The sequence below is a fragment of the Pezoporus occidentalis genome, unplaced genomic scaffold (assembly GCF_034315485.1).
Source record: "Pezoporus occidentalis ecotype Australia unplaced genomic scaffold, CSIRO_AGI_Poc_V1 ctg175, whole genome shotgun sequence".
Classification (NCBI taxonomy): Eukaryota; Metazoa; Chordata; class Aves; order Psittaciformes; family Psittacidae; genus Pezoporus; species Pezoporus occidentalis.
Genome location: NW_026913586.1, coordinates 1,206,439 through 1,220,219, shown reverse-complemented (window position 1 = coordinate 1,220,219; position 13,781 = coordinate 1,206,439).

The window sequence follows — 13,781 nt, the reverse complement described above, 5'->3', positions numbered from 1 at the left end:
ATGGTAGCCTCGTGCCAGTGGCTCCTCAGCCAAGCGCAAGCACCAGGGGTTTGAACCTGTGGTTCCTCTCGTACTGAGCAGGATTACTATTGCAACAACACATCATCAGTAGGGTAAAACTAACCTGTCTCACGGTGGTCTAAACCCAGCTCACGTTCCCTATTTGTGGGTGAACAATCCAACATTTGGTGAATTCTGCTTCACAATGATAGGAAGAGCCGACATTGAAGGATCAAAAAGCGACTTCTCTATGAATGCTTGGCCGCCACAAGCCAGTTATTCCTGTGGTAACTTTCCTGACACCTCCTGCTTAAAACCCAAAAAGCCAGAATGATCGTGAGGCCCTGCTTTCACGGTCTGTATTCGTACTGAAAATCAAGATCAAGCGAGCTTTTGCCCTTCTGCTCTGCGGGAGGTTTCCATCCTCCCTGAGCTCACTTAGGACACCTATGTTACGCTTTGACAGGTGTACCACCCCAGTCAAACTCCCCACCTGCCGCTGTTCCCGGAGTAGGTCGCGCCTGGCATGTCCTGGGCACTTGGTGCCAGAAGCGAGAGCCCCCCATGGGGCTCGCTCCCCCTCCTCACCAGGTAAGTGAAAAGACAGTCAGAGTAGTGGTATTTCACCTATGGCCGGGACACCGGCGGGCTTGATGTGTGACAGGTCAGGTCCGCTGTGGACAAGCCCTGTCCCCATCACCATCTCAGAAGATAACCTCCTGCACTGTGACCTTCTTTAAGTGAGCCAAGGACATGGCAGGTAAAAATTGTTATCAACATTATTCTCAGACTAAAGCCAAATCGCGACACTGCACCAGCTACTGGGAAGAAAAGTAACTCTATCCCAACCAAAACCAGGATTGAGGGCAACAGGGCTAATGGGGGTTCAGGATGCTGCGAGGAGTTCACCAAAAGCTGGGGGGTCTCTTCCCTTTCCTTCCATGACTTCCAAATGATGCCTTTCATCAGCAGGGATTGAAGCAGGGAATGGTAGGGTGTTACCACAGACACTTTTGGGGTCTTGCTGAGAGCCCCCAGATGGATAAGGCAAAACTTTCGCATTTTTACCCTGCACTTAAAACCCAGAAAAAGTGGAGGGTGCCTGTAGCAAAACTGGTGTTACCATTCCTCTTGTCCATCTTTTCTGGGATGCTGCTCTGACAGCCTCCTCCATGTACTACCGCAGCCTTTCCCAGTGCATCTCCCTTCCACCAGCAGTGTCCTTGAAACCTGATGCCGGCAAAAACTAAAGGGAGAATAAGGAAAAAAGTGAGGTGTGTTTCTGGATGGGACAGGACATTTTTTAGCACAGGAAGCCCTGAAAAGGGAATCAATAACCCAGCACCAAGGCTTGTTCTGCTCCAGGAGTTTAGTTCCCTCACCATGAGTTTCTATGGTTACTGAGCAGTGTTTCATGCAGTGCAGTTATGCAGTGATGGGCAAAAACTGGAGGAGTGGGGACTGCACAGCAGGGCTTCTACACCATGATTGTGACACCTCAGTGTGGTTTATTATGCTTGAAGCATTTATTCTGCTCGTGTTCAGGATGATGTGGTACCTGTACAACTGAGTGGGGACCGTGGCTGGCTCTGCCAGGAGTGTTCTAAAGCTCTCAACAACTGTTTTATTTGGCATTTTAGGCATGGAGGGAAAATGCTCAGAAATACTCTGTTCAACTGAGGGCTGGGGTTGGGCTTCTGTTTCTTGGCCACATGGTGCTGCAACCAAGAGACACTGCAGTTGTGTCTTGGGGGGACAAGAGGGGTGATATGGCAGAGCTGCATGGGGGTATTGGGTCACCTCTTGTCCTTGTGCTGTCGTTGAAACAGATTCATGTCTGCCTTGTGCTGCTTCCTTCCGTAGTGCTGCATGTTTTCCAAAGGGTCTGACCTGTACATGATATATTAGTGTCTACATGGGGAGCACATTGCTGTTAACCAGACACGGAGTAATATGATCACGGCTTGAACCCAAAGCCATTGTGGGGGATTTTGCACAGCAGCAGGACAGGATGTTGGTCTTCAGAGATATGCTGCAGCCATGGGATTAATGAATAGGATCATGGAATAGTTTGGGCTGGAAGGGACCTTCAAAGGTCATCTAGTTCCAACCCCCTGCAATGAGCAGGAACATCTTCAACTAGACCAGGTTGCCCAGAACTGCAGTAGAAAAGATGTGTTTTTTATGGCCAGGGTATCATGCAGGAGTGTAGCACAGTCTTGGGGTACCGTATGTAAGGAAAAAAAGCTCTTTGAAGCCAGGATTAGTAAACAGCATCTCTCCCCTTTCTCCTCCAGGCTGTCTGGCTGTGGCAGGGACATCTACCCTCTCCCTTCCCACCCAACCCATGTCACAGCGGAGGTGTGGGGCCTGAAGAAGCTGCTGTAAAGCGCCTGGTTCCCAGAGGGCTGTCACTGCAGAAGCAGCACGCCTGGCTTGTCATTAATCATTGTGTTCTGCAGTGATAATGGCCCATCTGAGCCAGAGGAGATAATAGCAATAAACACACATCCCTAATTCCGACTGTGGCTGCTGCAAATTGTTTGTTGCGTCTTGCTGAGGGATCGAATGTAACTGAGCCTTGATTGAAAAATTTGAGGGAAGCTGCCTTCTCTTCCTCCTTTGCCAGATTAAAAAAGCCTCGTACATAAAAATAGACAAAATGAATGAAGAATTTACAAACATCTATATTTTATGTTAGGAATTGTGATAAAATTAGGAAAACAGCTGAAGACACTGATTTATACAACTCTGACTATTTCAGGCAATGAGAGGTTTACATATCACAGTTTAACAAGATAAAAGGTCTCCCACGAAATACATAGATGACAGACAACTCATCTGAATTTGACATAACACAGCATCAAGTACACATGTAATGTGATGAACAGTGCCAGGTCATTCCCAAGTTAGGTAACATACAACCTCTTGAATAAGGCAATTCAAATATAACTCTTAATTCAAATCACAACATACCCAGGCAGCATGCAGGGAAAAAGTCATTTATTTTGTACATTGGAATGACACAACTTGCAACATGTTTCCATTTTATGTAGTTAGAGCAACAGGATATAAACCATTCAAATAATATATATATATTTATATATTTCAAGTCAACAGTTGTCTTTACTGGAATAAAGATTATCTGTTTTTGGTAAAAATAAAACTATTTGAATTCACTAATTAACAAAATGCACAGTGATCAGAAATCCAATTCTTCTCACACTTGTCTTCCCGGCTCACTCGCTTTTGCAGCTCCTACCCCTGGGTTCAGAGAGCTCATTGCACAGAGGAATACCAGTGCTCTGGATGTGGTTCCCAGTGCGCTGCGTGCTTTGCTGCGTGGTTGCCTGACCCGATGGATGGCGGTGCTTCCATCACACCCGTATGTACCCCACAGCTTGGAAACTGCATTTCACATCTCCGTTTCTAGGTGCCTGTTCAGTAAAGCACTTGCACACGTCTGACCTGCTGTGAGTCAACAGTTGTAGTGCACGTGGAAACCCATGCACTGGAACAGGGCCCCATTTCTTTATTACCAGTTAATTCCTGCAGACTTTTCTGAACAATAAATTCAAGAAACTGAGAATCTGCTCAGAAGCACAATAAAAACCTGAGCCAAAAATCTCTCTGATGTGCTGCAGCCTAATGGATGTGGATATATTTCCACTGCGACAGACTTGGGGATCACAGAAGATAATGGAGGCTCTTCCTAGCATTGAAAAGTTCTTTCAAGGGGAAGAAATGAAGAAGGGAAATGAGGCTTTTCTCTATTACAAAAAAAAGAATTGTAATTTATGAACAGACTAATCTGAGCAGCTTGTCCCTGGTAAAGGGCTGTACCTCCCTCTGTTTAACTGTGTACTTGCAGGGATAGACCCTCTTGATAAGATACTGTGTCCTGCAGTGGCTGAGTCTCCTCTGCCCCTGTCCCCATGAGGGCAAGGGGACAGATCTGGGTGTCAGCAGAATTCCTTCTTGCTGCAGGTGCTGCATGTGTTATGGGAACGGCTTTGGCATGGGTCAGACCTCATCAGGCTGAGTCCCTGCAAAGCCCTGAGCAGGGGTTACCTATATGCCACAGGGCCTTAAGGGCTAATAAAGGTATCGTGCTCATAAATAATGAAGAGGCAGAAGTTACCCATGAGGGGGTTCAAATGCCCCGAGACTGAAAATGGGTGGTTGAAAGATTTCTGTCCTTCAAGTGAGCAACAACGGCAGAACAGCAGCTGAAACCGACACCTTCCTGCTAGAGAATTGTCCCAGCCTTCAAACCCCAATTGTCTGCGGGAGGAACTACGGGAGAAACTGGATTTTGAGAGTGTGACTGGATTCCATTCATCACCTTTATAAAGTTGTCTCGTACCTCCTGACTACTCTATTTACTGCTCCAGTAAAAAAATCATGGGCATATTTGCCCTTAAACATACAAAAAAGCAGATCTTCAAAAGATAGTGGGGAGCAAGGTGCTTTCACAATGACATTCAGAGCAAAGAGAGAGAAACAACATTTTTGCAGACCATTAGAGAGCTATCTTTGGCAGAATATTTCAAATAAATCATTTCTTACAAGCATTTTCTGCAGTTGTATATTTATTCTGAACAGTTCACTCTCAGCTATAGGGTTACTGGTTCACTACTCTCTATGAATCGGAAAACACCACAAATATAAAAATAGATGAGCTCAGCACGATTTTGAGGCTACCACAACTGTCTCCAATGGTTCCAAAAGTTGTAGATCGATACCACGGAAAATATGAAACAGTTTTTCTAACAGTGTGTGTCAGGTTAGAGAATCACAGCTTGTCACTGTCATAGACACGCTGGGGAGGGCGGCCGGTGCCGCTGCATGGGGTTAGCACGGAAACGAGTCGGAGCAGCCGGGTGCTCAGAGCCAGTCTCTGCCACCACTGGAATATTGTCCCATGGGGAATTGTCTCTCTCTGACCGTAAGGCTTAGAGATATCACGCTGGGTGGCGGCTGACGGGTTTCCACCCTGGGCAGGGGAGGAGGGAGGCAGGGCTTGCTGCGCTGAGGGTTTCTGAGAACCAAAGCCATATCCAGTCCTGTGCTTTACCCGCAGGAGGAAGATGGAGCGTGGCTGCAGAGTTGCCTCCTTTCGCCTTCGCGTGGGGAAAAGCACCCAGGGAGCCACAGGTCAGACCCTGCCCCGTGGGCTTTGGCCAGGACCCCAGTGGGATGGTGACTCTACCCTGAGCCTGGGCTACGGTGGCCCAAGGAGTGGGCTTGCCCAGTCCCAGGCTCCCTCTCCAGCACACGCTACCAAGTCCACCAAACACTTAGATTTAAATATTTTGCTTTGTTTATACAACATGTACAAAATATACAGCATCGGAATATTATTTCCCAGTAGACTACAAGTGTCTCCCAAAATGACCTCTTTTATCAACAAATATATATATATCGAAGGTAATAAAAGAGTCGTACCAACAGATATTATGGCTTTTCAAATAGTGTAGCTGCATTGTGCCATCGAACTTAGGAGGAACCATGAGAGAGACAGAGAGATCAGGAGGCTTCAGTTGCTGAGCCCAAAGGTGACCCTCAGCTTTGATGCTGCTGGGGCAGCGATGCAGGCAGCACGAGGAAGGTGGGGTAGAATTTACGACCCATGCTCTGGTTTCTGTCCCCAGGCAAGCCAGTTCTAATGCAAACATCCTTTCAGCAGTCCTTGGCAAAACTTGGCTGTTCCCAGTTGGGCTCTGCCTGCCCCATCCCCAGCAGGGGGAACTGTGTGGCACATTGGGCAGTCAGAAATCTCTCTGTCTTTCTCAGCCCAGGTTTGCACAAGGCATCTGTCTGCCCTACAGTGCCCTGTGGCTGTGAGGGGAAGGACTCAACAAGGTGACGGTGACACAGGATGTGGGGAGTGACTGTGGTGGGTCGCTGGGCTGACTGGTGCTTCAGGTGCATCAGAGGTGGTGGCAGCCTCCTCCCTGCCTGCCTCCCTGTGTTCATCCTGGGGAGATGGGGAGCTCCCCTGGGGCTGCTGGGCAAGGGGACAGTGGCTGCTGCCAGAGGAGAGCAGGAAAGCGTGAGCATCACTTCTGGAGCACATCACAAATACCAGAGGACAGCCTTGCCTCGGCAGTGACCTGGCATGGTGTGCCCATGAGGTATGTTACCTGTGCCCCAGCACTGCATCCTTGCTGCCTGCTGTGCCTCATGGGGTGCATCTAACCAATAGCTGTTCCCCTCACTTTTTAAGATCCATTTTGAGCTCTTTCTCTTCTGCATCCTGCAGTTACAGGGGGTCCTGGCTGCCTCATCCATGGGGAGCATCCATCATCCCTGGGACAGGCTGTGCAGGCAGCACCCAGCTCCCTGCCTGAGTAACCCTCCATTCCTAAGTGGGACAGAAGAAGGTGCTGATTTGAATTACATCTATGTCAAGACAGATGCATTTTTGTGTATTCTCCAAGCTCATAGCAACAGCCTGTTTTCTGCTCCAGAAAGAGGAGCAGTTGCTTTCCCTGCGCTTCAAGTGTGTAGAAATGGCTTTTAAAAACTGGAGCGTTTTGAGAACTCAAGCACTGAGATAACTGGACCACTTAATTACAGCAGTAAATTAGTAACAGATCCAAATTACTGCTACTGTCATTTTTGACTGATTCCCATCTTGTTTTCTTCTTCTTTAGAATATTATAGCTGGTCCCTGCAGGCCTCTGGCTGAAATCAAGGCTGATGCTCAGATGAACAAGCCTGGGCAGCCCAGGCCCTTCCTTTGGCTCTGCCTGCAGGCTGCTGAGCAGGATGGTGGCTCTGCCTGCTGTGGCAGTGGTATGGAAAGCAGCACACAGAGTCCCATGGGGAAACTGCTCCCTTTGAGATGTGTGTGCTTTCATGGAACCACAGAATCACAGAATGGTTTGGGTTGAAAGGGACCTTAAAGCTCATCCAGTTCCAACCCCCTGCCACAGACAGGGACACCTTCCATTAGACCAGGTTGCTCCAAGACCTGTCCAACCTGGCCTTGAACACTGCCAGGGATGGGGCAGCCACAGCTTCTCTGGGCAACCTGTGCCAGGGCCTCACCAACCTCACAGGGAAGAACTTCTGCCTAAGATCTCATCTCAATCTCCCCTCTGTCAGGTTAAAGCCATTTCCCCTTGTCCTGTCCCTACAGGCCCTTGTCGAAAGCCCCTCTCCAGCTTTCTTGTAGCCCCTTTAGGCACTGGAAGCTGCTCTAAGGTCTCCCCAGAGCCTTCTCTTCTCCAGGCTGAACAAGCCCAGCTCTCTCAGCCTATCTCCATAGCAGAGGTGCTCCAGCCCTCAGAGCATCTCTCCTGATGACAGCTTTGTTCCCTGACTGCTTCTTGCGGGAGTATCTCTTAGGCTTGCTTGTTGTGTTGGGGTAGAGGTAGCACATGGCATCCTCCTTGTCCTCTTCTTGCTTGATTACATGTACTACCTCCGCACCATGCATGCCTCTTACCAAACTCAGCATTCTGTAGCTTTTACCAGCATGTATTTGTTTCTTCCAGCAGGAGCTAGGAGTCTTAGGAGAATTCACCAACTTTTCACCTTCATCCACAAACGAAACCATTTCACTGGATTGCTGAACAATGCCCTCAACAGGTAGTCTTGAAAGCCGGGTTATTTGCAGAGCTATGCCTCCTAATGCTTAATGCATTACAGAAAATAGACAAGTGTTGTCAGAAGATGAGCTGTTGTCAGGGAAAAAATAACTAACGTTTTCTCTCTTGCTAACACAGTGGCTCTAATGTACGAGGTATTATCTCAATCTTTTGCTCTCTAGAGCAGCCAGAAGTAGTGAATGTTTCCTGATTAAGAGCAAGACAAGTAGTTCTCCTGCATGGCTTGCTGTGTGCGCGTTTTTCTCAAGAGCTCAGAAGATGAAGGAAGCAACATGGGGCAAACAAATGAAGACACAACAGGCATCAATTCATTTTCATCTGTACAGGGGAAATTCATCCAACAGGCATCTAATAGCAGCTCTTATTGCAAGGCAAGACTGTGGCAATGCACAGGGCTATAGCTGAAAGCAAGGGGCGAGGGAGACAGCATCACACCAAGCATGGAGAAATCCAATTGTGCACGTCCCTACATACATGGGAGTCACAAACCCACTGGTTTGCAAAAGCCTTTAGTAACAGTCCCAAATGAGTCTGATAGCAACACGTTGGCACCTCCAGGATCCAATCTTTCTTGTGCTAGTGCAGCAGTTTAGCAGTGACTCAGCAACTCCCCACGTTTCTAAGTATTTCTGCAAAGAAAGAAGTTCATCTGCCAGGAACTCACATTTCTGTAAGCAAGGAGCCTGCTGGGCGCTTTGGGCTGGGGCAGAGGGGCACAAGCTCTGGGTGATGACAGTGCCATGGGCTGTCAAGAAAACAGAGGAGCAGAGCAAGGTTGTATTTCCATGCAGGTCTCGCCATGCCTTCATCTGTAGACGATTCATCTGGGCTAGAAATTAACCCAACCTCAATAAAGAGGTCAGGAGGGGCAAGGAAAATGCCCTGTGGCAGTACTCTGTGTCCTGCAAGGGTTCAGGAGCTCTAAGTGTGGATAAGCACCCCAAGCCATTGCAACTTTCTTTACTTAAACTCTACCCATTTTAAGCAGGGGCAGGAAAGTTTTGTAGGCAGGTAGATAGATAAGTGTTAGAGAATTTAGAGCACCAAGAACAGGCTTCATTCTGAAAGAAAGGAGTTGAGGTGGACCTTGAGCCCCCAGTTCAAATTAGTTTGCTCTGGAAGCGTAGAGAAAGGGTTGGGGTGGAGTTTGAGCCTCTGTGGGACTTGATAATGGTGGAAATAAAGCAGAAATGTTTAAACTCCAAAAAACTCATGAGTGAGGGACAGCAGCATGATAAAAATCAGTGCCTGTGGGTAGCAGCTGTGATGGTGCCTGGGTGATGAGCAGGAAGGGCTCAGCATGCTGAAGTTTAAGTTTGCCTCTGATGCATGGAAACTTGCATGGTCCTTTGCTTGCAGGAGCTCAAATCCAAGATGCCTTCTGGAGTGGTTAATCTTTGCCCTGAGATACAGACAGCCTGAGCTAACAAGCACTGCTGTTTGGTCCAGTGGGAGGGGAGACTTCACTCAAATGGAAGCTCCAGTTGTGGGGCAGGAGGAAAAAAAGAAGGCTCCTCTGCAGGGAGCCTGAAGGAAGAGGGCATGTGAAGAGGCTCTACATGGGCGACCAGCACAAAGAAAGCCCACGCTGGATTATCTCCTTGATCAGTCAGCCTCTGTGGGGCCTTGAGATAGCTCTATGTGGATGCTGGAGGACCACAGCATCAGGTAGCATATATGTTCCTGGTGCATTGCTCCTTCCCAGCACTACCTGCTGGGGCTGGGTTATGTGTGTTCTGGGATGTCCAAGAGCTGTCCTAATGCAGTACTGTTGACAAGGGCTTTTTTGAATCAAATAGATAAAAATACCGCCTGGGGTTGGTACCCATAGACAGCCAAAAATGCTAGAGGCTCTGCTATAGCTGTGTAGAAATGAAGATGCATGTCTGTAGCTACAGTAGCTGGCTACATGGGGGAGACATGCTGTGGCAGTGACTAAAATGGGGTTTCCAGGTCTGGGTGGGACCCCACAGCACTTTACCCTTCCCTGTGCCCTCTGATGCTGGGCATCCCACTGACATCTCCCCAAGAGAGGGGAGCCCCACGTTGATGTTCACTTTGGGAGGGTGGGAAGGAGCCAAGGGGGGGTGCAGGAGAGAGCAGTGAACTACCCTGGGGGCCCTGGGTGCTCAGAGGAAGGGCTGGCCATTCTTGAGGTGCTCCAGAGAGATAAGACACTATGGAGACTCCTTAGATGCTCTCAGGGACGTGTCATAGGCAGCAAATCCTGTCAGTAACAGCAGTCTTCTGGGTATCTTTGCTGATAACAGCTTGTCCAGATGGGCCCTTTCCCTTTGCAATGTCCGTTCCCTCTGCATGAGGGGTGTTGCTGGCTGATGAAAGGCTCTTGGCACCTCTAGTTCCAAAAGGAGGCAGGCTCAAGTCCTTAAAAGGTGAGGAATCTCACTGTATTTATTGTCCCCTAGTGCTTTTTGCAAGAATACGGATGCCTTTGGATGCTTTCCTGTGCAAGTCAGATTTTCACAAGATAAACAGGGTGCACTGTGTACATGTGTGTGTGGTCGGTCATCACATGCTCGGAGAGGCCAGAGAGGTTCCCTGTGCTCCATAAACATGCTTCTCAAAATGGTGCCAAAGCCAACGCAAAAATAACACAGGGATTTCTCCTGGAATAATACCCTTGGCATTAAGTTTTCCCTCTTTCCGTCACTTTCTGGCCATGCCCAGCTCTGCCCTCCTGGAATGCAGCTGAGCGTCCTCCTTAGGTACGTATATGGCCCCCACTGCCATTGCACTTGATTCTGACCCAAGCATTTAAAAATAGCTGTAACAATAACACACGGGCTCTGTTTCTCCTTTCCCTGCCTGTAGCAGAAATAGCATGGTGAGTTTATAGCCTCCATCCACACTCGTTACCAGAAAGGGCTCAAAGCCTCCCTTTTCCCTATTGTCCTTTAAGGAAGTGATGAAAGCAGGGGGAAGGATGCACAAATGACTCTTGCAACCTGCCCTTGCTCCAGAGCCACTGCTGGAAATGGGGGACACATGAGCAGAAATGTTGTTTGGAGACAAGGGATTTACATCTCTGGAGCAAGTGGTTCCCTCTCTGCCCTGGCACAGGGGCAGGTAGGAGCTAGTAGTTTGGATAGGCTCAGCCATGAGATGCTGCTGGTTTGTGGCTCCTATTGGCACCAGCGACTTTCAGAGTCCCGGGCTCTTTTGCACCTTTTCCATGTGTTTAGGTTGTGCCTGGGATTTGCCTCCATTCCCATTGGCCCCTGAAGAGCTGGGGATATGGTTTTGCCAAGATGCTCAGGGCTGTCACTGCTCTGTGCGCTCCTTCCATTTGTCCGCAGGCACTTTGCAGTATCCTGTTGATTTATTTGGATGTCGGCCTCTGAATGTCCATTGTGCCATGCTGCATCCTCTTCCATGGAGAGGTTTGCCTTTGGCTAATCGGGTGATAAGAGGGGGTGAGAGCAGCTGGGGCAGGTGAATGGACAGAGGCTGAGGGTTTAAAGTGCTGTTTCTGGAAACCTCCCTGAGCGTGGAGCTTTATCAGAGGTACCCCATGCCTTTCTCTTCTGGAAGGGGAAGGAGAGGCTGGCAGAGATGGGAAAACACTGGCATCAGAGAGGGGACATGGAGAGGCAGGTGCCCCACAGGGTGGGTGTGAGGGCAAGATGCACCCCATGCTGGGGCTGTGCTCCTTGCTGCCAGCTGCAGGTGTCTCGTGGAGGAGGGCAGTTTGCTTTTGCCTTCGGAGGGTTTGGTTTAAAGATGAGGTTGGTGCAGAAAGGCAGGCATTACACCCTTGCAAACACAGGCTGGGGCTTGGTGGAGAGGTCCTTCCCCTCCTCAGCATGGAAGGTGGCAGCCAGGTAGAAAGATCGCTGCTCATCCGTGGCTCCTCCTGGGCAAATACACACCATGCTTTCACAAGCTTGTTAAAGACGCCAGAAAGCACATGGCTGGCCGAGAATAATTGCATAAACAAGGCTGGTGTTTACTGTGTGATTTAGGCCTTGTCCTAAGCAAGCAATGCTCCATCATTCCCTTCGGAAAGCTCTCTGAGCACAACAGTTATTTACTGCCTGTTAAACCGAGCTGCTGCACAAGCCCGGTTTGACTTGTTAATGACTTCAGCAACAGCAATTCATTCTGAAGAAGCAAATGATGAGAGTAAAATACCAACATCACCTTTCAGCAGATGTAATTACTGGGTCAGGAGAGCTGCTTTGCTTCTGTGATTCACTGCCTGGGAGAAGCACGTGGATGTGACCAGCTGTGCTCGCCTGCGGCTTGATGAGCATTGGAGCTTGACCTGCACTCATCCTGGAGGGTGCTGAGAACCCACAGGCATCGTGGGGCTAGTGGCATAGCTCCAAGAAGCAGCATAGAGTGTGGGGAAGGGCCAGGTTTGCGCGAGAGCATCCTAGAGATGATGTTAAATCCTCTGGCTGCTGGGGTGCGTTACCTGCTCTGCCGTGCATCCCTTCACAATGGGAATTTTACTGCCTCTGGGCCTTTACAAACACGGTCACACTGCAACGAAATCAACCACCTCCTATCCTCTCTCTTTCTGCTTGGTGGCATGTGTCCAGCCTGGAGCTTGAAAGTCAGGCCCTGCTGGTGGTGTCAGTGTGACTGGCTGTGTGGTCTCATCCTGACCCTGCATAGTGGAGGGGCAGGAGCATGGGCAGACCCCCAGGAACATGCACTCCAAGCATGTGCATCACACTGGGAGGAGCAAGGGGAGCCCCACCAGATGAAGGCAGCACTTGCCTGGGACCTATCTCTGGAGCTGCTGTTTGAGTTCAGCTGTCAGAGCGGGACCTTGGAAGCATCCTAGGGAGGGTTTATCTCAGGACACTTCAACAGATGCTGGATGAAACACAAGAAGGAGCAACATCCCTGGCTATGCGGAGGCTTTTCTCCTCCTCACTGCTGGCTCAGAAAACATGTGGCCATGTGGATCAGAAACAGCCCATGGCTTCTGGACTGAAGCATGGGCAGGAAGCTGCCCAGAGCAGACCAGCTCCAGCTTTGCTCAGCAACTTCATGGGGTGTCTCAGATCTCTGTTTGCACCCACAGACCCTGTCCTGGTAGTGCATCTCTTGCATTCCCACTTATCCTTAGCTAGTGGCTTAATGTAGTGCAAGTCACCTTGAGGCTGAAACAGCAGAAGCAGTTCTATGTAACTAGAAGACAGAAGCAGAAAGAGCTGCTGAGTACCATATGTATGGCTCTCCCTCAATCTAGGGCAAGCCAGCACTGATGGGAGACCCAGCACAGGAGAAACTCAGTTGCCCTGCAGCTTTGCCCCCGGGTCCTGCATCCCTCTGAGAGCTGGGTGGCCTGCGAGCCCTGTCTGTACCGCAGCACACCAAGCCCGAGGCACAATGGAGATGGAGCAGGAGGAAAGCTGTGAGATGGGACAAGAGCAGGCGTGCGGAGGCATGTTTGCCTCCCATCAGTGGCAGAAACACAGTGAAGGCAAACCAATAAGTAAAGAAGAGATGGGTGTAACAAAAGGGGAGACAATGGGAGGGGAGGGTTTTCCACAGAGAATATGCAGGAGCACTACTGGATCCATCAGGAATCATTACAAACTTTATTCGTCTGTGCATTGTGTACCATTTATAAGGATCATCACAATTAGTGGACTCACTGCCTATAGTGGTGGGCAATACACACAAAAGAAAAGTCAATGAAGCCAAACAGATGAAAATGAAATCATTGTACATAAAGGTAATCATAAACCTGAACAACCTGTGCCTGGGTTTGATTCTTCCCTCAAAACAATGAGAAACAAAAAGACCCCCCCCCCAAAAAAAAAAAAAACAACTTGTCAAAAGTGAAAAAAAGGTTTGAGAAGAAAAAAAAAAAACAAACCCACAACTTCATTTTCCTGGAGAAAAACCTTACAACACGTTAATTAAAATTTCCACAGATGTTCAAGATGAGTACAAATACTCCCAGCCAATTGGTTATGGTACAAGCATCAGATGTGGTTTTCAGCTGGGTGGGAAAAGCTCATCAGCGGATGTGCAGGCTGGGCATTAGCCTGGCTGGGACACCAGGATGCCCGGCAAAGGGCATAGGGAAAGAAGACATCTCTCAACACCAGTGCACAATGTCATCCCTGTGCCGTGTGCAGGGGAGTTCTATGTCCACACCTTCCCAGGCTTGGCTCGCTA